This window comes from Convolutriloba macropyga, chromosome 4 (assembly GCF_964194025.1).
Source record: "Convolutriloba macropyga chromosome 4, txConMacr16.3, whole genome shotgun sequence".
NCBI classification, from domain to species: Eukaryota; Metazoa; Xenacoelomorpha; order Acoela; family Convolutidae; genus Convolutriloba; species Convolutriloba macropyga.
In genome coordinates this window covers 63,393,201-63,415,504 of record NC_134471.1, presented here as the reverse complement: position 1 = coordinate 63,415,504, position 22,304 = coordinate 63,393,201, and positions in this window count along the sequence as shown.

Below are 22,304 nucleotides of genomic sequence, written 5' to 3'. Positions count from 1 at the left end.
ATCTCAGGGTTGAGCCACTGAAAACGTATGTCACAAAGACAGCACATGCATTCAAAAAGTTGATCAAGTTTAATCAACCTGAAAAAATTTGGGTGGATGATGGTACAGAATTCCAAGGTGCCTTCAAAGCCCTATAAACTGAATGCGGACTTCATTCATACAGTACGTTAATTGAAAAAAGTCTGCTTTTGCGGAAAGAAACATACGCTCTTTGAAAAAATAATGTCTAGATAATTAGAAGAAAAGCGGAGTTATTGATATCTAGACAAATTGGACGCGTTTATTAAAACAATCAATGCTAGAGTAAATCGAATGATGATACTCGCTACGAACAAAGTCACAGAGAATGACATTCCAAGACTTGTGTCCTTAATTGCGAATACATCAACTTCTCAAAATTGAACTCTTTATTGGTGTTTTTGTGCTCATAATGAATAAAGAAGAGACGTTCGGGAAGCGTTACAAAGAGTCGTTTACTAGCGAAGTATTTGAAATCGCATCGATCCCAACATTGCATCCTCGCACGTATTCTCTTATGTGCTGCGTTTGAAGAAGTTATCCAGGGTAAGTTCTACCAACCAGAGCTTCAACTAGTCTGAGAGACTCCTCTAAAAATGGGAAGTAAACGACTCGAAGATGAGTTTACGGTACATGTTATTTCTAGCGCTTCGATGGAGATCTTTGGTCAATTTACACTAGCTTTGTTCAGAAACTTTTTCAACGATAAAAATTCAACTATCTGGAAACTAGAGGGTAGCTCTAAGTGAAATTGTTTTTTCGACCAAAATTCAGCAAGTTGTGAATAGAGATTTGATGAAATATAATCATAATGCTCAACTTGCATTTACTATCAAGCAAACAATTCGACTACCCTATTTTTTGTTTCCCAAAAGCAAGAGTACTGGAAAATAGGAAAAAAAATTTTGGTAAAATTGAGGGAATGTTTTTCCCTAGTGAAGAAGTACCCAGTATTGTGGGTTTTACAGGATTTCCAGATAGACACGGTGTACAAATAGGTAAAAAATAAATACAGCTTTAACAAATAAATTAATGAAGATCGATGAGACAAAAGCTTATTATGGAGAATTCCAAGCTGATCTGTGCGCGAAAAGCACCTAATATTCTTTTACACAAACATTATTGAGTATCAGTATTTTAATGATGCTAAGTTGCCGTTATTACGTGTCATTGATTCAAAACAACGTCTGAAAAACGGTAGCTTGGGTGAACTTGAACCAACAAATAGAATAGTTTGTTCAAAGTTGGACTATAAGTTGGACTATCTTTCATATACGACTCAATCATTTTCCATAGAGCTACGTACCGAAACAGGTCATCAAGTCACCTTTTCAGGGACTGGTAATGTGATATTGACGTTACAATTTAAAAAATTTGTTGAGTAAAACAATGGAATTGTAATACACCAATCAAGCATCTTCGTTGCTTTATTTTTCTGGACACTGTAAACAAATCGGAATCGGCTTTGGAGTTTTAGCAAGTTGCATAGGTCGAATCGCCTTACCGCTTGCACGAAAATTCATTCTACCCGCAGCAAAACCTGTCGGAAAAGAACTTCTCTTACAAAGTGTACCAGAGTTAGTGGATGTTGTCAGCAAAAAATAAATCCGCAAAGCAGGCGATGAAAAACACTTTTTCGAATACAGTCAAAAAGCAATAAAGAGGCGCCTAAGCACGGCCAATGAGACGACAAAACCGAATGAATCGGATACAATCAAAACTTTCTAGTTCAAAAGCTAGAAAAATAACTATTATGAGACAAGCATTCATTTAAAAAAATAAACAGCCAACAAGAAGTCGGTCGGATTTCTTTGCTAAAGATAAAGTTTACCGGTATTATGTTAGCGAAAGAGGTAACAAATAGTTCCCTGGATTTATTCGAAAAACCAGCGCTTCTTTATTTTTGATGGAAATTATTGTCAAAAATAGGACCGGTTTACAGCCCTAACAGACCCATGCTTGAATTTGAGATGGCTGGAGAAAGAAAAAATTTTATTGCCTTACAAAAAAAAATTTCCTGGAAATCAATTGCAAGATAGTTCAAGCTTCTGAAGGCGATTTGAAATATGACATTGGAGCTGCAGCAAACGTAATTAAAACAGACGCCCATACTTCTGCAATAATGTTTTACATTCGCTCTTTTCTGACTGCACAGTATCTGCCAATGGATTAAAAATTTCAAAGTCAATTGGAGGTAATGCTAACAAAAGTTTCAATGAAACTGAGTTTTCTCAAAACAAAGATGTGAAAGAAACTTGGTTGCCATGCCAAAGTTATTCACACAAAGAGAACACCTGGCAAATTCCAGCAGCTGAAGTTAACAGACGGAAAGCATTTGTTAGAGACTCTGCCAAATATACTTTTTATTGAGAAGTAGCTGTTGATTCTTTTTACATGAGATCGACATCTTTTGAGTGGTGTGACGCTGTGAATTTTTTTTTGGATGATCAATAGATGATTTTGTCGTAATTTTCGACGAAGCTGCAAAATCCTACAAAATAAATCATAGAAGTCAATCTGTATGTGTTAAAAATGACGTTGAACGATGACGTGGTTTCTGCGATTGAAAAAACTTTACTATCAAGTCCAGCGTCCTATCCACATTTGGAGACCAATAAAAAAACGTTTCTTGCTTCCACTGGCTTGCAAAGCTGGAAACAAGAGGATGTTTTCAATACGGAGCCAATTCGACGTCTTGCTATATGCCTTAACACAAATGAAGAATTTTTAGGAAGCAAACAACTCAATTCTTTCCACTTCCCTAAATTCAATCTGGAGCAGATGTGTATTGACCTAAAATGGCCTTCCTGTTGCTGACAGACCAAATAAATACAACTGATGAAAAGGCTTATATTTCAACACAACGTCAGATTTAGCCTATATTGACAGTGGTCATGGAATTAAATTGTCTGAGTAGCCGAGCGATTTTATTAAAGTGTCTGATCTTGCTAGCACTCAGCAGGCTTCGAATGATTTTATTCACCCTGAAATTAACAATTCTTCAATTTCTTTTGAACTCAAGTTCTCAGCTGCCTTGCCATGTAATATAGAAATTTTCAATAATGACGAGAAAGCGAGCCTTATTTTCATCCATTTGGCTCGGAAAGTTTTGAAAAATCATGTTCTGGCAAGCTGATGGATGAAGACAAAATAAACAGCCTGGTTCAAGCATGTAAACTTCTTAAATACAAATTTTTTTGTGTATTTGCAGCTGATATTGTTTCCTTGAAATTATCACAGAACAAATTCATAATTGTGAATGTATCGAAATCTGGTTCTATTGGAGCATATTGGAACCTTTTGTGTAGGAAGAATGGCAATCAATTTTTTGTTGATCCGCATGGACAGAAACTAACATTATACAAAATTTTTGTATAATGAATTGTAGGGATTTATTTGAAAATCTGCGCTTCTTGTAACTTTTGATGGAAATTTTTGTGAAAAAGTACGGCCGGTTTAAAGCCCTAACGGACCCATGCTTGAATTTGAGGTGGCTGGAGAAAGAATAGTTTTATTGCCCTACAAAAAAAAATTCTTGGAAATCAATGCAAGGTAGTTCAAGCTTCTGAAGCCTATTTGAAATATGACAAAGGAGCTGCAGCAAAAGTAACCAAAACAGACGCCCCTAATTCTGCAAAAATGTTTTCATTCACTCTTTTCTGACTGCTTTGTATTTGCAAATGGATTAAAAATTTCAAAGTCAAATGGAAAATATGAACACAAAAGTTTCCTTGAAACTGAATTTTCTCATAACAAAGATGCGAAAGCAACTTGGTTGGCATGCCAAAGTTTTTCACACAAAGAGAACACCGGGCAAATTCCGGCAGCTGAAGTTAATAGACGAAAAGCATTCGTTAGAGACTCTGCCGAATATGCTTTTTTGGAGAAGTAGCTGTTGGCTTTTTTCACTTGCGATCAACATCTTTTGAGTGGTGTGACGCTAAGAATTTCTTTTGGATGATCAATAGATGATTTTGTCACAATTTCCGACGCTGCTGCAATATCTCACAAAAAAATTATAGAAGCTAATTTGTATGTGAGAAAACTGACGTTTTTTGATGACGTGGTTTCTGCGATTGAAAAAACTTTACTATCAAGTCCAGCGTCCTATCCACATTTGGAGACCATAACTAAAACGTTTCTTGCTTCCACTGGCTTGCAAATCTGGAAACAAGAGGACGTTTCCAGTACGCAGCCATTTCAACGTCTTGCAATATGCCTTAACACAATTGAAAAAATTTCAGGAAGCAAACAACTCAATCCTTTCCACTTCCCTAAATTCAATCTGGAGCAGATGTGTATTTACCTAAAATGGCCTTCCTGTTGCTGACAGACCAAATAAATACAACTGATGAAAAGGCTTATATTTCAACACAACGTCAGATTTAGCCTATATTGACAGTGGTCATGGAATTAAATTGTCTGAGTAGCCGAGCGATTTTTTTAAAGTGTCTGATCTTGCTAGCACTCAGCAGGCTTCGCATGATTTTATTCACCCTGAAATTAACAATTCTTCAATTTCTTATGAACTCAAGTTCTCAGCTGCCTTGCCATGTAATATAGAAATTTTCAATAATGACGAGAAAGCGAGCCTTATTTTCATCCATTTGGCTCGGAAAGTTTTGAAAAATCATGTTCTGGCAAGCTGATGGATGAAGACAAAATAAACAGCCTGGTTCAAGCATGTAAACTTCTTAAATACAAATTTTTTTGTGTATTTGCAGCTGATATTGTTTCCTTGAATTTATCACAGAACAAATTCATAATTGTGAGTGTATCGAAATCTGGTTCTATTGGAGCATATTGGAACCTTTTGTGTAGGAAGAATGGCAATCAATTTTTTGTTGATCCGCATGGACAGAAACTAACATTATACAAAATATTTGTATAATGAATTGTAGGGATTTATTTGAAAAATCTGCGCTTCTTGTAACTTTTGATGGAAATTTTTTTGAATAAGTACGCCCGGTTTAAAGCCCTAACGGACCCATGCTTGAATTTTAGGTGGCTGGAGAAAGAATAGTTTTATTGCCCTACAAAAAAAATTCTTGGAAATCAATGCAAGGTAGTTCAAGCTTCTGAAGCCTATTTGAAATATGACAAAGGAGCTGCAGCAAAAGTAACCAAAACAGACGCCCCTAATTCTGCAAAAATGTTTTCATTCGCTCTTTTCTGACTGCTTTGTATTTGCAAATGGATTAAAAATTTCAAAGTCAAATGGAAAATATGAACACAAAAGTTTCCTTGAAACTGAATTTTCTCATAACAAAGATGCGAAAGCAACTTGGTTGGCATGCCAAAGTTTTTCACACAAAGAGAACACCGGGCAAATTCCAGCAGCTGAAGTTAATAGACGAAAAGCATTCGTTAGACACTCTGCCGAATATGCTTTTTTTGGAGAAGTAGCTGTTGGCTTTTTTCACTTGCGATCAACATCTTTTGAGTGGTGTGACGCTAAGAACTTCTTTTGGATGATCAATAGATGATTTTGTCACAATTTCCGACGCTGCTGCAATATCTCACAAAAAAATTATAGAAGCTAATTTGTATGTGAGAAAACTGACGTTTATTGATGACGTGGTTTCTGCGATTGAAAAAACTTTACTATCAAGTCCAGCGTCCTATCCACATTTGGAGACCATAACTAAAACGTTTCTTGCTTCCACTGGCTTGCAAATCTGGAAACAAGAGGACGTTTCCAGTACGCAGCCATTTCAACGTCTTGCTATATGCCTTAACACAAAAGAAAAAATTTCAGGAAGCAAACAACTTAATCCTTTCCACTTCCCTAAATTCAATCTAGAGCAGATGTGTATTTACCTAAAATGGCCTTCCTGTTGCTGACAGACCAAATAAATACAACTGATGAAAAGGCTTATATTTCAACACAACGTCAGATTTAGCCTATATTGACAGTGGTCATGGAATTAAATTGTCTGAGTAGCCGAGCGTTTTTTTTAAAGTGTCTGATCTTGCTAGCACTCAGCAGGCTTCGCATGATTTTATTCACCCTGAAATTAACAATTCTTCAATTTCTTTTGAAATCAAGTTCTCAGCTGCCTTGCCATGTAATATAGAAATTTTCAATAATGACGAGAAAGCGAGCCTTATTTTCATCCATTTGGCTCGGAAAGTTTTGAAAAATCATGTTCTGGCAAGCTGATGGATGAAGACAAAATAAACAGCCTGGTTCAAGCATGTAAACTTCTTAAATACAAATTTTTTTGTGTATTTGCAGCTGATATTGTTTCCTTGAATTTATCACAGAACAAATTCATAATTGTGAATGTATCGAAATCTGGTTCTATTGGAGCATATTGGAACCTTTTGTGTAGGAAGAATGGCAATCAATTTTTTGTTGATCGCATGGACAGAAACTAACATTATACAAAATATTTGTATAATGAATTGTAGGGATTTATTTGAAAAATCTGCGCTTCTTGTAACTTTTGATGGAAATTTTTGTGAAAAAGTACGGCCGGTTTAAAGCCCTAACGGACCCATGCTTGAATTTGAGGTGGCTGGAGAAAGAATAGTTTTATTGCCCTACAAAAAAAATTCTTGGAAATCAATGCAAGGTAGTTCAAGCTTCTGAAGCCTATTTGAAATATGACAAAGGAGCTGCAGCAAAAGTAACCAAAACAGACGCCCCTAATTCTGCAAAAATGTTTTCATTCGCTCTTTTCTGACTGCTTTGTATTTGCAAATGGATTAAAAACTTCAAAGTCAAATGGAAAATATGAACACAAAAGTTTCCTTGAAACTGAATTTTCTCATAACAAAGATGCGAAAGCAACTTGGTTGGCATGCCAAAGTTTTTCACACAAAGAGAACACCGGGCAAATTCCGGCAGCTGAAGTTAATTGACGAAAAGCATTCGTTAGACACTCTGCCGAATATGATTTTTGGAGAAGTAGCTGTTGGCTTTTTTCACTTGCGATCAACATCTTTTGAGTGGTGTGACGCTAAGAATTTCTTTTGGATGATCAATAGATGATTTTGTCACAATTTCCGACGCTGCTGCAATATCTCACAAAAAAATTATAGAAGCTAATTTGTATGTGAGAAAACTGACGTTTATTGATGACGTGGTTTCTGCGATTGAAAAAACTTTACTATCAAGTCCAGCGTCCTATCCACATTTGGAGACCATAACTAAAACGTTTCTTGCTTCCACTGGCTTGCAAATCTGGAAACAAGAGGACGTTTCCAGTACGCAGCCATTTCAACGTCTTGCTATATGCCTTAACACAAAAGAAAAAATTTCAGGAAGCAAACAACTTAATCGTTTCCACTTCCCTAAATTCAATCTATAGCAGATGTGTATTTACCTAAAATGGCCTTCCTGTTGCTGACAGTCCAAAAAATACAACTGGTGAAAAACGCTTATATTTCAACACAATGTCAGACTTAGCCTATATTGACAATGGTCATGGAATGAAATTGTCTGAGTAGCCAAGCGAATTTCTTATGGTGTTTGATCTCACTAGCACTCAGCAGGCGTCGCATGATTTTATTCACCCTTAAATCAACAATTGTTCAATTTCTTTTGAACTCAAGTTCTCAGCTGCCTAGGCATGTAATATAGAAATTTTCAATAATGACGAGAATGCGAGCCTTATTTTCATCAAATTGGCTCGGAAAGTTTTGAAAAATCATGTTCTGGCAAACTGATGGATGAAGACAAAATAAACAGCCTGGTTCAAGCATGTAAACTTCTAAAATACAATTTTTTTTGTGTATTTGCAGCTGATAATGTTCCCTTGAATTTATCACAGAACAAACTCATAAATGTGAATGTATCGAAATCTGGTTCTATTGGAGCACATTGGAACTTTTTGTGTAGGAAGAATGGCAATCAAATTTTTGCTGATCCGCATGGACAGAAACTAACATTATACAAAATGTTTGTATAAAGAATTGTAGGGATTTATTTGAAAAATCTGAGCTTCTTGTACCTTTTGATGGAAATTTTTTGTGAAAAAGTAGGGCCGGTTTAAAGCCCTAACGGACCCATGCTTGAATTTGAGGTGGCTGGAGAAAGAATAGTTTTATTGCCCTACAAAAAAAACCTGGAAATCAATGCAAGATAGGTCAAGCTTCTGAAGCCTATTTGAAATATGACAAAAGAGCTGCAGCAAAAGTAACCAAAACAGACGCCCCTAATTCTGCAAAAATGTTTTTCATTCGCTCTTTTCTGACTGCTTAGTATCTGCCAATGGATTAAAAACTTCAAAGTCAAATGGAAAATATGCTCACAAAAATTTCATTGAAACTGAATTTTCTCATAACAAAGATGCGAAAGCAATTTGGTTGACATGCAAAAGTTATTCACACAAAGAGAACACCGGGCAAATTCCGGCAGCTGAAGTACAAGCAAAACATCAAATTCAAAAAGCAAGCAAATTACCATATCCGCTCAAAAATATGTTCATAATTTGGCAGACAGCACCTGATGGTGGCCCAGACAAGATTATTTTGAAATCTCTTTAGAGATTAACTTTCAAAGCTATCAGTACAAGTTTTTTGGTTATTGGGTTTGTAATACAATTTTGCAATGACTTTTGACGGAGTTGAAACAGTGAGCTGCTTCCTTGCTGTAGTCGTCGTTGATTGCCTCCTTTCAATGTCACGTTGCTGCTGTTGTTGCTGTTGTTGACCTTTTGATTAGCAGCTACCTTAGAGAAGTTTGGGAACAGTTTCTGTATAAGTGGAAGTCAAATTTTTGTTTTTTTCGCGCGCCAAATTAAGCTTTTGAAAAATTTCTCCATTAAGCTTTAGGGTAATTGAATTGTCAAAAAAATCTTGAAAGGTGTGTAGAGACAAGGCACTGTATAAAAACTTTTAAAACTTTGATTTGTCTGAAGACTTTGTCACGTCTGATGTTTCCACCAAAACATGGTAATGATTAGTTTTCAAAGTTTAAATAGGATTCTCAAAGTGAACACACAGCATAACTTTTTACATCATATAATCCGGTTGTTCAGCACAAATTAAAAATTGAAAAGTTAATTTTTTTCAAATATTCAGTATTCATTCCGAAACGGTACTGATATGGGTGTTTCACGTAATTCACATATCTCAATGTCTGCAGAGGTCCGTGTATTTTCCTCATAAATCGCCGAGATTTAATTAGAACAACACGAGAAAATTTTTGACATAGCCTTGTTACTGCACACACACACACACACACACACAAACTCACACATATCCAAACACAAATACACACTGGTAATAGTCCTTAACGCCATGAGTTTCAAAGAAGCTGACGGATAAGAGGAGAATAGGTGTTAGGTGTGGTATTTCCCTCGTAACAAAAACTGGTTTAATTTACAAAAAACGTGCTCCCCACCTCAGGCGCGCGGCAAGCGTGGGTTACACGTGTGTGGTCTACTTATCCGACTTGATAATTTTTGTAAATTAATGAAAAACACCTGGCGTTCAATCAAATTTTGTCAACACATGTGCAGTCTTAAGGCTGGTGCAATAAAGCATATATGTTTTCCATCAAAAATCATGGCCAAAATAGTTGGTCTTTGAGTGTGCCGGGGGCAGACAAAGGAGGCCAATGGAACCATTGCAAACTTACATAAACTATATGGGGGTCAATTCCCCGCTACATTTTATTTCATTTCAGTTTCGAAACAGCAACTCCTTAAATTTGTTGAATATCCACTGTCTGAGCAGAAATCAAATTTGTGAACAATTATCCTCTCGCTTAAAATACTTTCAAACCTTTTTCTTGTTGAAATATCAGAAACATTCAATTCGCTTATCATCTTTTCAAAGCATTCCAAAATTGTTTATCCAACAAAAAAGAACAAACAAGAAAAAGGAGAATTGGACAAAGCTTGAGCACTTCTTGATACTTAAAATCTTCGTTTACTTCGTTGCAACGCGGCCGGAGAAAAAGATGAATGAAGATTGTGGTGGAACCTTTATCACTTCAGGCGGGTTCGTTTCACCTTTGTCGTTAACACATCTTCTTTACCCCTATGACATTGTGACACTGCCAATGACATTGGGACCCGAGAGCTCACCGTATCTGTTTTCCCCCATTACAGAGCAGAAGCTTGCATGGAATTTCGTCTCACTGCAAACTGCAAGTCAATTGATACATAATTTGTCTGCGACCGACTTCAGAACACCGTCTTGCTCGGGTTCAAAGACACAAAAAACAATTTTGGAAAACATGCATGAAACAACAACAGAAAATGAATACAGAAGAACAGAGACAACACCTGAAAACTCCGAGACTCCAAAAGTTACCCTTGCGCCGAGAAAAAGAAGGTCCATTGGTCCCTATGAAAAATTCTTTGATAGAATTTCTGAAAGGAAATTCAAACTCTCAGTTTGATGGTGTGAAAAATTATTTATTACCGTAATCACAAATTGTTTTATATAAAAATGTTGAGTCAATTCCTAGGCTTAATTTGTATCGATTTTGTAAGGGGGATTACTAGTTTCTTGTGTACAAAATTAAAAATTAACAATTATTAGTTTGATTTTTGAAAATTGAAAAACAATCGGCGGCTTAAAGCGAAGTTGAAAAAAAATTTTTTGAAAACCTGTAAAAGGTGATTATAATCGCAAAATGAAGAAACATGTATAAACATGGTTTTATAGAGCACAGTATGGTCTACAAAAACAGGACTCTGTGACAACTCTATTGAGGAGTGTTGTCTTTGCCAATTTTCAATCACTTTTTGAACAAATTTCTCGAAAAATTGGCAATTTTTTGAAGAAAAACAAAAAAAAACAATAAAAACAAAAAAATTTTACATCTGTAGGAAGACATTTTGGTGAGCGCACAGCTTTCCACCAAAACCTCCAAACAAAAATTTTGGAGGAGCACAATTTCCGGGTCACAGAGAACAAAATCTATGTTCACTCATATATTTTTGTCTTTAACTTATCCCCTTACAATTGGAAGACTGATGAGGAAACTACTGATAAGTATCTCATGTTATGTAAAACAAGACGCTCTAAATTTTTGGTTTCCATAAAACTTTTCATATCTGTTACAGAAAAAAAGGTTTTTGTTAAAAGGCAAAAATATTGTGAAAGCTATGAAATTTGGAAAAATTTTTTTTTTCCTTTCAGATAATTTGAAATTTGTTAACGTTTCAATGTTATCCCTGTGGTTTTTTAGGTGTTACTTAAAAAAAAACAAAAAAATTGAAAAAAAAAAGAACTGAAAAGATTGAAAAAAATCAATCATTTGGTTGTTCTGCTGAGAATGCGTTTTTCTTACGGCCTTGTAACAGAAATAAAAGGTTATGATCATCAAGGCCAAAAAACCCCGGGAACCCGGTTTTTGCAAACACCTGTTTTCAATTGGAAACATGTGGCTGCCAGACGTTTTGAAAAATCGTGCTCACGAGGTTTTGTAAATTATCTGCTAAAATCTCAAGCTCTGAATTTTTGATCATAAGCATGATGAAGTTAGCTTTTCGCCAAGTATGAAAAGCATTTTTTTCCAATTTTAAAAATCTTTTTTTTTCCAATTTTAAAAAACATTTTTCTTACCTTTACAAGATTACCTTTACAATATTTTTCTTACCTATACAAATAGATTTTCAGTTGCACTAGAACATCAATAAAACTATTTAACAATATAGGGCTTGCTAAAACAAGTCATTGCATATAAATTACGCATTTGTTGCATTGAAATTACGCATATGTCTCTCCGGCTATTACGGCAAAACATTGCTACTTCTTCAACTTTGCATAAGACATGAATGTAGCCCTCTTTGGCCAGAATACCAATCATATATGCAAATGGATTTGCAAACAACATGATTGATCTACGCCCTCAGTTTCGAATGATATAAATTGCATGAAGCACAGACCAAATTTGCAAAAAACTTTTAACAACCTCATACGGGATTTTAAAAAATGTTGTTTCTAAAGCTTCATCGATCTCCTAATTTAACTGATTGGGCTGTGAACCTTGCGCAAGGATATTTTTAAGACCTGTGCAATCCTATACTTAACTTATTGCAAAAAAATTGTCCCTGGAAATTTCGTTTTGAACATTTTTTCAAATTGAACCAATCAGGACGTTGTTTTTTTTGAGAGAGTTGAAGGTTTGGTTTAACTCGAACTCAAAACCATTTTATCTTCAAATTGATTCAGCTATGAGTTCAAATTTTGTAAAGCCAAGTTCACATTTCGCACCAACCGCAATTGTCACCTGGATGAACTCAGGGTGCCAGTGTCCGCTGTGACCACTGTGATTTCACTTCAAGAGATCTGCGATCTCTCGAACGACATTTCGGAAACCGACATAACCCGTTAGTACACTGTTGTCTCTACTGCTACATTGGCTTTGATTCTGCTGCTCGCTTTGCCACGCACATAAAGATCAACATGGACTGCCCTCGAGAACTAGTGAAACAAGCAGAAGATCAACAGAGTCCGCCGTTCAAGGTGCACTTCAAGTTTTCACTATTGATGGAACGGAGGACGACCAAGATCTCATGGCGTTCCTGCTGAACAATAGAGACATCATAACTGACCTTATAAACAGCAAATTTTCGAATGCAGCCGAAAAAGTTCAGTTTGTTGTGTCTTTGGATCTCTACAAAGAAAGTAACGAAAGTGACAACGAGGAACAAGCTATCGAAATCTCTGCTAGCTCTGAAGTGACTACAGTGTACTTGGACGGACTCTCAAACAAAGATTTTTTCAAGATGTTGAGTAAGATGTTGAGTAGTCTCTTCATGTTTTCGTCACAAAACAGTGGATGATTTCTACGCAAAATAAACGGACTGGAAATCAAGATAGCCGCCTGTGCCTCCGTGCATGCATCCTCATATATAGCTCTACCTGGATTCCTGAACGGATGCCGTTCATTGCTCAACATATGAAATCATTTTGACCACAACTGCTTCCTGTATCAATTCGTTGCTGCTTATCACATCAAAAATCAAGTCAATTTACTGACAGAGGGTCGATCGAGAATTAAAAAGACGAATCCAGATACGTACAAGAATGCGGAACGACAGCCAGTCGGAGACTATCAGTTGCCGATGCCCATAAAAAGGATCCCGTACTTTGAAGACGTCAACATCGTTTGCGTCAATGTTTACGTTAATTGTTTGTTGAAAAAAATCCCTAAAAATCAAATATTCACGCTAAACAAATCAAAATGTCAAAATTGTATTAGTCTTCATGAATCTGTTTGGTTTAAATAATCGAGGGAACACGTTTGATGATGATTTAGGTCTCAAAAGCGCCAAACAAATCCTCCATAATGGACCTTCTTCTCCTCCACGACAAGAATGCCCATAACTACGTTCTCATCTTAAATTCGGAACAATTTGTCGCACTATCTCAAAGGTATAGCGCACCGTGCAGCTCAGTGTTTATTTCGAAATTGTTTTCATTATGTACAAACAGAGAAACTGATCAAAACCATGTTGAAACATGCAGCGAACATGCAGCAGCAGAAATTGTAACGCCAAGAGAAAGCAACACCCTAGACTTCCGAAAATGGAAAAAAACGCTGGTTTCTTCCTACTGTTCTATTTTTTGACACAGAATCTTACCTTGTTCCTAATGCTACAGCACAACCATCAACCTCTACTTCCTAAACAGTAGCAATTGAAAAAGATGGACCTTGTGGTTATGCAATAGCAGCAATAGATTACGGTAAAGCAACTCCTGTCTATTTTGAACTCGAAAGAGGTGACAACTGTTTGAACGAATTTGTAAAATCTTTGCGCGTACTGACATATAAAACCAAAAACGAGTTTTCTACGGACCCTATAGAAGACCTTTTCTAGCATGTGCTAACACGAGATGTTGGATCTGTGAAAACGAAATAAACGATGAGGAAGCTTGTCTTGACCATTGCCACTACGATGGCCATTTTCTAAGGGCAGCGCATATACTTGTTGCAGAACATCTAACTTTACGCCAATGATTGGTCACAATATCAGAAAGTATGATATTCATCATATATGTATCGCACTAGCAGAGTGTGAGCCGGAAACTAAGTTTGAAGTTATACCTTCTACTGAAGAAAAAAATATATCAGTCTCTGTCGGAGTGATCAAAAAAATTTTTGAGTCGGAGGCTGGACAACAAGCACTTATCTTCAAATACATAAGGTTAATTGACTCGTTTAACTTCAAGCCCTAATCACTCTTTGGTCCTTGGTAGCTGATCTGCCTGACAATAGCTTTGACATTCTACGCTCTAAGTATGAATCTTCCTCCAAAAGCGATTTTCAACTTCTGCCGATAAAGTTTTTAATGTTATTCTTACATCAGAACAAATTTTTGAAGAAAGAGTCTGGCTGACAAAAAGCAAAAGTCTTGAGCCGGAAACTATGTTTGAAGTTATACCATCTATTGAAGAAAACTATATATCACTCTCTGTCGGAGTGTTCACTCCGACAGAGAGCGAACACTCTCTGTATGAGTGTACTCGCTGTCCGAGTACAATGAAGCTCAAATAGTGTTTCCAAAATTGATTGTCAAAACATCGGCAAGTACAACGATCTATATCTAAACTGTGACACTTTGCTCCTGGCGTGCGTCTTTGAGGCTCTCAGAGATATCTGCTATGACACGTACGGCTTAGATTGTGCACAGTACTATTTGAGCTTGATTGTACTCGGACAGCGAGTACATCACATCAAGCTTGATTGTACTCGCTGTCCGAGTACAATCAAGCTCAAATAGTGTTTCCAAAATTGATTGTCAAAACATCGGCAAGTACAACGATCTATATCTAAACTGTGACACTTTGCTCCTGGCGTGCGTCTTTGAGGCTCTCAGAGATATCTGCTATGAAACGTACGGCTTAGATTGTGCACAGTACTTTGGAGCATCAAATGTATCAGGAGATGCTTTCCTCAACTTATGCAAACGCAACGTGCATTCGCTCGCCGCGAGAGAATATCTTGAAATTCTAGAGAACATGATGCGCGGAGGAGTGTCTTCAATTTGTGAACAACAATTATTTCAAGCAAACACTGCCCTCTGCCGAACTATGATGCGTCTAAGCCGTCTGCATATGCGTTGCTGCTAGACGCAAATAACGTTTTCGGCTGCGTAATGCAGAACGATTATTTGCCCTTGAAGGATTTTGCGCTAGATGCTCACATCACGCTCGATGAAGTACTCAAAATTTCGTCAACGGCACAGCATGGATACATCGTTGAAATTGATATTGATTATCCACCCTAAAGTCATGTAGCTCATCACGATTACCCTCTGGCGCCATCCAAATTGAAAATCAAACATTCTTGATCAGAAAAATTTGATGGTACAGATGCACTCACCTGGAGAGTTATCTGCGCCAAATCTCGATCAAACGCTCTTGCCTAAAAACCGCCACACGCTACATTATCGGCTGGCACAATTCTAAAATACAATGGGGCTCAAAATCATAAAAAACTTCATCGAGCAATAAATTTGAGCAAACCAACTGAATGCGACCCTACATGAAACTAAATACTAGTCTCCGGATTGCTGCCAGTACTGTTTTTTGCAAAAAGATCTATGAAGGCTTGAAAAATTCATTGTTTGGAAAAACATGAGTGTCAAAAAGGAAACTTGATGAAGTCGTTCTTGTTCGAAATGCTCAATGTGTGCTACAAAGAACGCAAAACTTTCTCTTTAAATCGTTCCAAATCTTTGGAGAAAGCATGGCTCCAATTAAAATTGCAAAAAACGGATTTATTGGAACTAATCTACTATTGTAGTGGCATTTGTACTTGTTCTGGCTAAATTACACATGTTCGATTTCCATTATACCCTGATGAAGCCAAATTTTGATTGCAAAGTTCTCTACTCGGATACTGATTCACTGCTGTATCGAATCATTACAATAGACGTTTATGATGATATACGCAAAAAAAGTTCATATTTTGCAACATTTTGACTTCTCCAACTATCCACCACAGCACCCGCTCTTCTCGAAAATGAGCAAATTTATCGTCCTGAAGTTTACGGACGAATTTGGCAGCGTGCCTAATCAAGAATTTTGTGCTTTCAAGCCAAAATTCTACTCAGTAGTTGCAATTGGTAAGTTAGTTTTCATCACACGTATCAATATACAGCTTGTTAGTTGGGACTGTTCCTAGCGTTCAAAATTTTAATTTAGATAGCGGGGAGAAATAATCAGCAAAAGGCGTCAAAAAGTTAGCACGATGACACCTGACGCATGACAGATTCAAAGAAACTCTCCCCTCTGGTTGTTTGATCTGCACGCAAAATAATAGAATACCTTCTAGCAGCCACCAACTCCATACTGTAACCATTAACAAATTGTCGGTAACGGTTTCGACCATACATTCTTGACAACGGGATTGATACACTGCCGTTTGATCACCTAAATATTGTCCACAATCGTTTCTCCGACGAAGACGACAGTTTCGATGATGAATCATTGAATTCCTGGTCTTCTGGAGAATTGCAAGAAAATGAAAACCAGAGAGAAGTTGAAACCACAGTCGAATCGAATACTGACAACGCTGAAATTCCTGACCTCTGTTTTGTAAGAACCGCCGCAATTATAGTGACTGATATTGATTCTGATGAAACTGTCGACGAAAATGAGATAGATGAAGAACGTTCAGTGTATAACCAATTTTTTTGATTATGAAGCGATAGAATCAGACTCTTAATTAACAAGACAAACGCTATTTTCTATTCAATTTGACGCATTTGCGCGTGTTTAATTCTCTGATCTATAACAGTTTATATAATAACTCTATTCAATATGTTGTAACGTATAATTTTAGCTTAATTTGAAATCTATTTTGCTAGGTTTTGACACAAGTAAGAAAGACATGTTGAAACTGGAATGGCTTTCCGATAGCGCAATACCAACAATAAGCCGCCAAACAAATACATGTAGCGCAATTACCACTTCCTTAACATAAAAGATGTCCCCTAAGGGATCAGGGATCCACCCTTGCCAAACGGATTTCGAAAGGATCTACCCCCCCCCCCCCAGATCTTCCTGTATATATACGATACTACTATTCATCATAGAGAGTTATCAGAGGCATCACTAAAAATGCTCGTCCATCGTAAAATATGGAATTAAAGATTTCTTTTTGAATTTATTTTCTACAAGGAGTTATCGAGGTCCAAAGTCTTTTGATCAATCCGGCATTTTTGTTCACACTTTCCGTAACTTTTCCTGATTTTTCCGATAAAGACATGTGCTATATCATTGGAAAACTCTTTGAATATAGAATAAATAAGTATTGTTTTAGTATCATTAAAAAACCCATCAGTAGTAGGAAATGGGAAAAAAGAGTTTTTTAAATTTCGTTTTTATAGAGCCAGTTATCGTGGTTTCAATTTTTTTAAATGTTAGATTAATTTGCCTTACTTTTGTTCATATATTCCGACAATTTTGCCTGAACTTTTGTCAATTTTGGCTAAGATATTAAAAAATTGTTAAAATAGTACTGTTGATCTTACTTTTAAAGACAAAAAAGTATTGATGACTACTTTGATTTAATTTTTTGACTAAAAGGTTTGCTAAAAATTTCAAAATTCAGCCTTTTTCATCAAACGATAAAAGCTCATTTTGTCCACTTTGACTTTATTTGCCGGAATTACGCACCCAAAAATAACTGGAAAAAAACTTTGTAAACCGCAAAGGGAGCTTGTTCTACTTCCACTCCCATTGAAAATAGTCTGGAATTAAGATTTAGCCATTTTTGCTAATTTTACTCTATGATTATGAAAAACGCAGCATTTTTTTGATCTTTTAACTAACAAACTATCTAGCTTCAAAACACTCGAAGCAACTGATCGGTTTTATTGAAAGAACAACGATAGCAAGGCTGGTTTTGGTCCAATCTTGTTACAATCCAGAATTAAATCGCATTGTAATCAGTCGTCCTTAAAAAAAATTCGTTTTTTTATGTTAATTAAAGAAAGAACAGTTGAGATCAAAGTTCACTGTTGATAGATCCAATTGGCTCCCTATTCAGTTCCAAAATAATGTATTTAGTTTCTTTACTCGAAAGGTTATTGTCGTTTTGACTTATAAAATTTTTTGATTTTTGAATAGACAAGGACTTATTGAGCCTTGCCACTATTTCTCTCCTAATTTGGTCAATTTGTAGCTTAGTGTCAGCAAAGAAAAAAGTTCTTCTTTTTTTTCTTCTTCTACTTCTTTGGACTGAAATAAAATCAATCTTTTTGCAGTTTTAAGGTTTAAGTTAGGGTTTTCTGGCTTTGATATTACTAGATTTCATATTTTTTTCGTATTTTTAGGCAGTGGCCATATTTCACGTTTTTTCTCGTTTTTTCAAAATATCATATTCTGACAGTTCACATATTGATGATCAAAACAAGGCACAATTGTACAAATAAAAGACTTTAAAGTCATAGTTTACGGCTTTAACGGCTTCGAAGCCCCTTTCTCGAATAATTTAATTGAATTTTTTACATTTGTCTTTAACTGTCATTTTTAATTGTTTTTTAGTTGTATACAATATCCTAGACATTGACAGGTTGCATTGACTTTTAATGGAAGATTGAATGAACCTGTATTCTGATTATTGTAGATAGCTCGAGGCTTTCATGACTTTGAAAACAATTGTTTTCAAACTCAAAAAAAATTTCTCACTCCCGTTTCCGTTTTGTTCTTTTTTGTCTATTTGTTACCTGGTCTCGTTAATTACAGGTCACGTGTAACACTATTGTCATAGAGGGAAAGTGTAATTGTACGAAATCTAATGTTTTTACGCGTTCGTTATGATTTTACTGGCTTCGACACAGGTCTTTTTTCCCAAAAAGTAAACTAATTTATGAATTTTCGCTATACTTGACGTTCTTTTCTGTAGACGTAAGACATATTCTGAACAATAACAGGTCTCAAGCACTTCCTTTGGAGGAGAAAACAAACATGTTTATTAATGCCATTTTGTAACCAATGGCTTTCTTGACTTTGAAAATAATTATTTTAAAACATAAAAAAGTATTACATAATTTATTCCTTTGTCTTTTCTTGTTGCTACCTATTCTGAATAATGAGAGGTCACAGACATTATTATTAACGTCCGGAAACGGCTCAATTGAAAAAAAGTTCAGGTGCAGAAAAAGATTTGACGGCTTCGACAGCGTTTTCTTGCAAATTTTAATTGATTTTTTTGTTGTCTCTATTTGCTGTTCCTTTTGTAACTGCATAAAAATTGAATAATGACAGGTCTGAATGCCCTCATATATAGGTATATGTAATCATAAACATGTTAGATTTTTAACTTGCTATCTGGTGTATTTCATTACTTTAAAATTCATTGTTTTCAAAAATTTAAGCCAACATTATATTTTTGCTGTTTTTTGTTCGTTTCGTCTAATTGTTACCGAGCCTTATTTTGCAGTGATTCCATGTAATTGCTAGTGAAATGCAAGTTTTTTTTTGATTTTCAGTTTTATCTGACGCTTTTTTGATCTTGTTATTAAGTTTTTTAAAAAAAAAACAGAAAAATTTTTGGATGTAATTATTGTTTGTTGATATTGTTGTTTAGTTTTTTTTCTTTATAATGGATGATCCCATCAATATAGTACGGAATTTTCTACTCCACTGATTTATTTGAGTTAGGGTCGATTTTTTTGTTCATACAAAGTTTTTTTGAATAATACTATTTTTTGGGGGTTTTCTATCTGTTCATCATTTGTTAGACTTTTATGCCAACAATGCAAATGAGAGGGGTCGTAAGTTAATATGCAAACGCACAATACCGTGGCTCCTTGTCGTTGTTTAATTCCGGTCATCTTCGAAAGGTAATTTTCACCCGTTTGGGAATCTCGGCGCTCTTTCGGCGCACTCGGAGTAGGGAACCCGCTGAAATTATGTGCAAATTGCGCTTAAGGCACTCAAATGCGCTGAAATTTTGAGAATGCGCTGAAACTTTGAAATTTTAACCCGGGTCGAGAAAGAAATGCAAAAATATGTAAGATAAGCGGTGAAAAGTTAGTTTTTTCACCGCAAATTTCGTACATAATTTTGCGGTGAAATGCGGTGAAATTATGTAAGTTCACCGCTAGACTAAGCGGTGATCTTACAAAAATTCACCACAATTCACCGCTAAAATATGTAATTTCACCGCCCTTACAAGGGTCCGAACCTCTCACCTCCTGCATGTCATCCACTTCTTTTTCCACTGCGCCATCTCTCACTAAATTCTATTATTTTTTGTTTGAATATAAATCGAATTCACTCTACTTTCTGCAAAACATGCGCGGTGAATTTTTGTAAGATTTGCAATTTTTAGCGGTGAAATTACATATTTTAGCGGTGAAATGTGGTGAATTTTTGTAAATTCACCGCTTACTCTAGTGGTGAAATTACATAAATTCACCGCTTAGAAAAAGTGTCAAAAAGATGTAAGATTAAGGGGTAGTTTTAGTGGGAAGGCAAATCTAACAATTCCTCCCACACTCACCATTAATTTCACCGCATTCTTTGCTGATCTCAAACATCTTTAACAATTTTTTCTCAGCGGTGAATTTATGTAAGTTCACCACTAAGTTGAGCGGTGAATTTATGTAATTTCACCGCATTCACCGCTTATCTTACATAATTTGGACACTTTTTTTCGAAGCGGTGAATTTATGTAATTTCACCGCTAAATTCAGCGGTTAAATTATGTAATTTCAGCGCTACAAGCCGCTAAAGTTTTTTTTCACCGCATTCACCGCCTGATTTATGTAATTTCACCGCATTCACCGCTTATCTTACAAAAATATCCGCATTAACCGCTTACCTTACATAATTTTGCGTTGAATGGCGGTGACACCTCGACCCGGGAACATATATTCAACGCAACATTTTTCCAGTTCATTTTCACTAAACTTCTTTCATTACCTTTAGCGGTTTTTGCAGCGCATTTTATGCGAATGGGCATAAATTCGCAATTTGGACTAAAATCGCATATGTGCATAAATTTGCTGCAAATGGGCATAAATTTCAAAAAGGCATAAATTCTCTCAAATTAAGTGAGAGAAGCGCTGAATTTTCAGCGCCTCAACTAAATAATTTTAGCGAAGTTTAGAAATTTTCAAGGCATTTATTACAAATCGGTTTGTTAATATAAAATCATTTTAAAGGCTGAGATTTTTGGAATCCATAGGCAAGGGGATTTAGTGACGACGAATATTTATTAGAGCATAGTTCGAGAATTCGTCAACGCAAGAAAAGTGAAGAATAATTGAATTTTTTTTTGAAAATTTAGCGCGTTTCAGTGCATTTCTTATATAATTTCGGCAAATTTCAGCACATATCACCGCAGTATTATGTAAGTATTTCTTAGATGATTTTTGGAAAATTTTTTGACCATTTGAAGAACGCATGTAATGTGGAAAATTTTTATGAGCAGCATAATTTTCAGCATGGTTCCAGAGAGTTCTTTCAGCATTTCAGCGAAACAATTAGAGCGCAAAGTCAGCGCTTCTCTTCTTGCAGTGTAGAAAACAATGCAAATTTTTGCCCAGCAAGAATGTAGCACAATAGATTAATGAAACTCAAATTTATGTTGAAAGATGTAAACGATATCCTAAATTGAACGCCCAGATTGCCCACCTTAGACGAAACTTTGAAAACATACTAAGATTTATACGGTGTCCTATATTGTATCTAAAGTTCGTTAAGAGAATTAACTTTCGTAGATGTTTTAGTTAGCAATACTTTCAATGGGACAGAAGGCTCAAAGAGACTAAAAGTTTTTGAAATCTATCTTAGTTAAACTGAAAATATTTTTTAATGCTTAATTTCTCTGCCAGAAGTAAATATCTGTAAGTTTCAAGTCTGCGGTACTTTTCTTTATCATATGAGGAATTTCTCTCTGAAATCTAAAATGCTAGTGAACTGTTTATCTTGCAATTTTAAATGGATCCTTTTGTGTTCGGGATAGTCAACTTCGAATGTTTTTTGGAGGTGTCTTGTACGTACCCAAGGGCTCGTCTGGTTGATTGTTGAAGAAGATTTGAGAATCCTTCAAATCGGCAACTCCTTTCTTCAGTTTCTATGAAATTGACCTAGAAAAATTTGCCTTAGCAATTGAAACAAAGACTTTGACTGAAAAATCGCACTTCTGTTTACCAAAGGTTTTGAAGAACACAAAACATATAACCTAAATTATTTTGAAAAGTGATGAAGTAGTATCACAATGATGATGAAAGACTTATTTTTTCAGCAAATTTAAACTTGTGTTTTTCTGATCCAAACTCAATGTGTTTGGCTACCCTCTTGTCATGCGTTTGCCCTAATTTCCTTTTTTGTTCATTTTCAAAGTTGGTCAAATC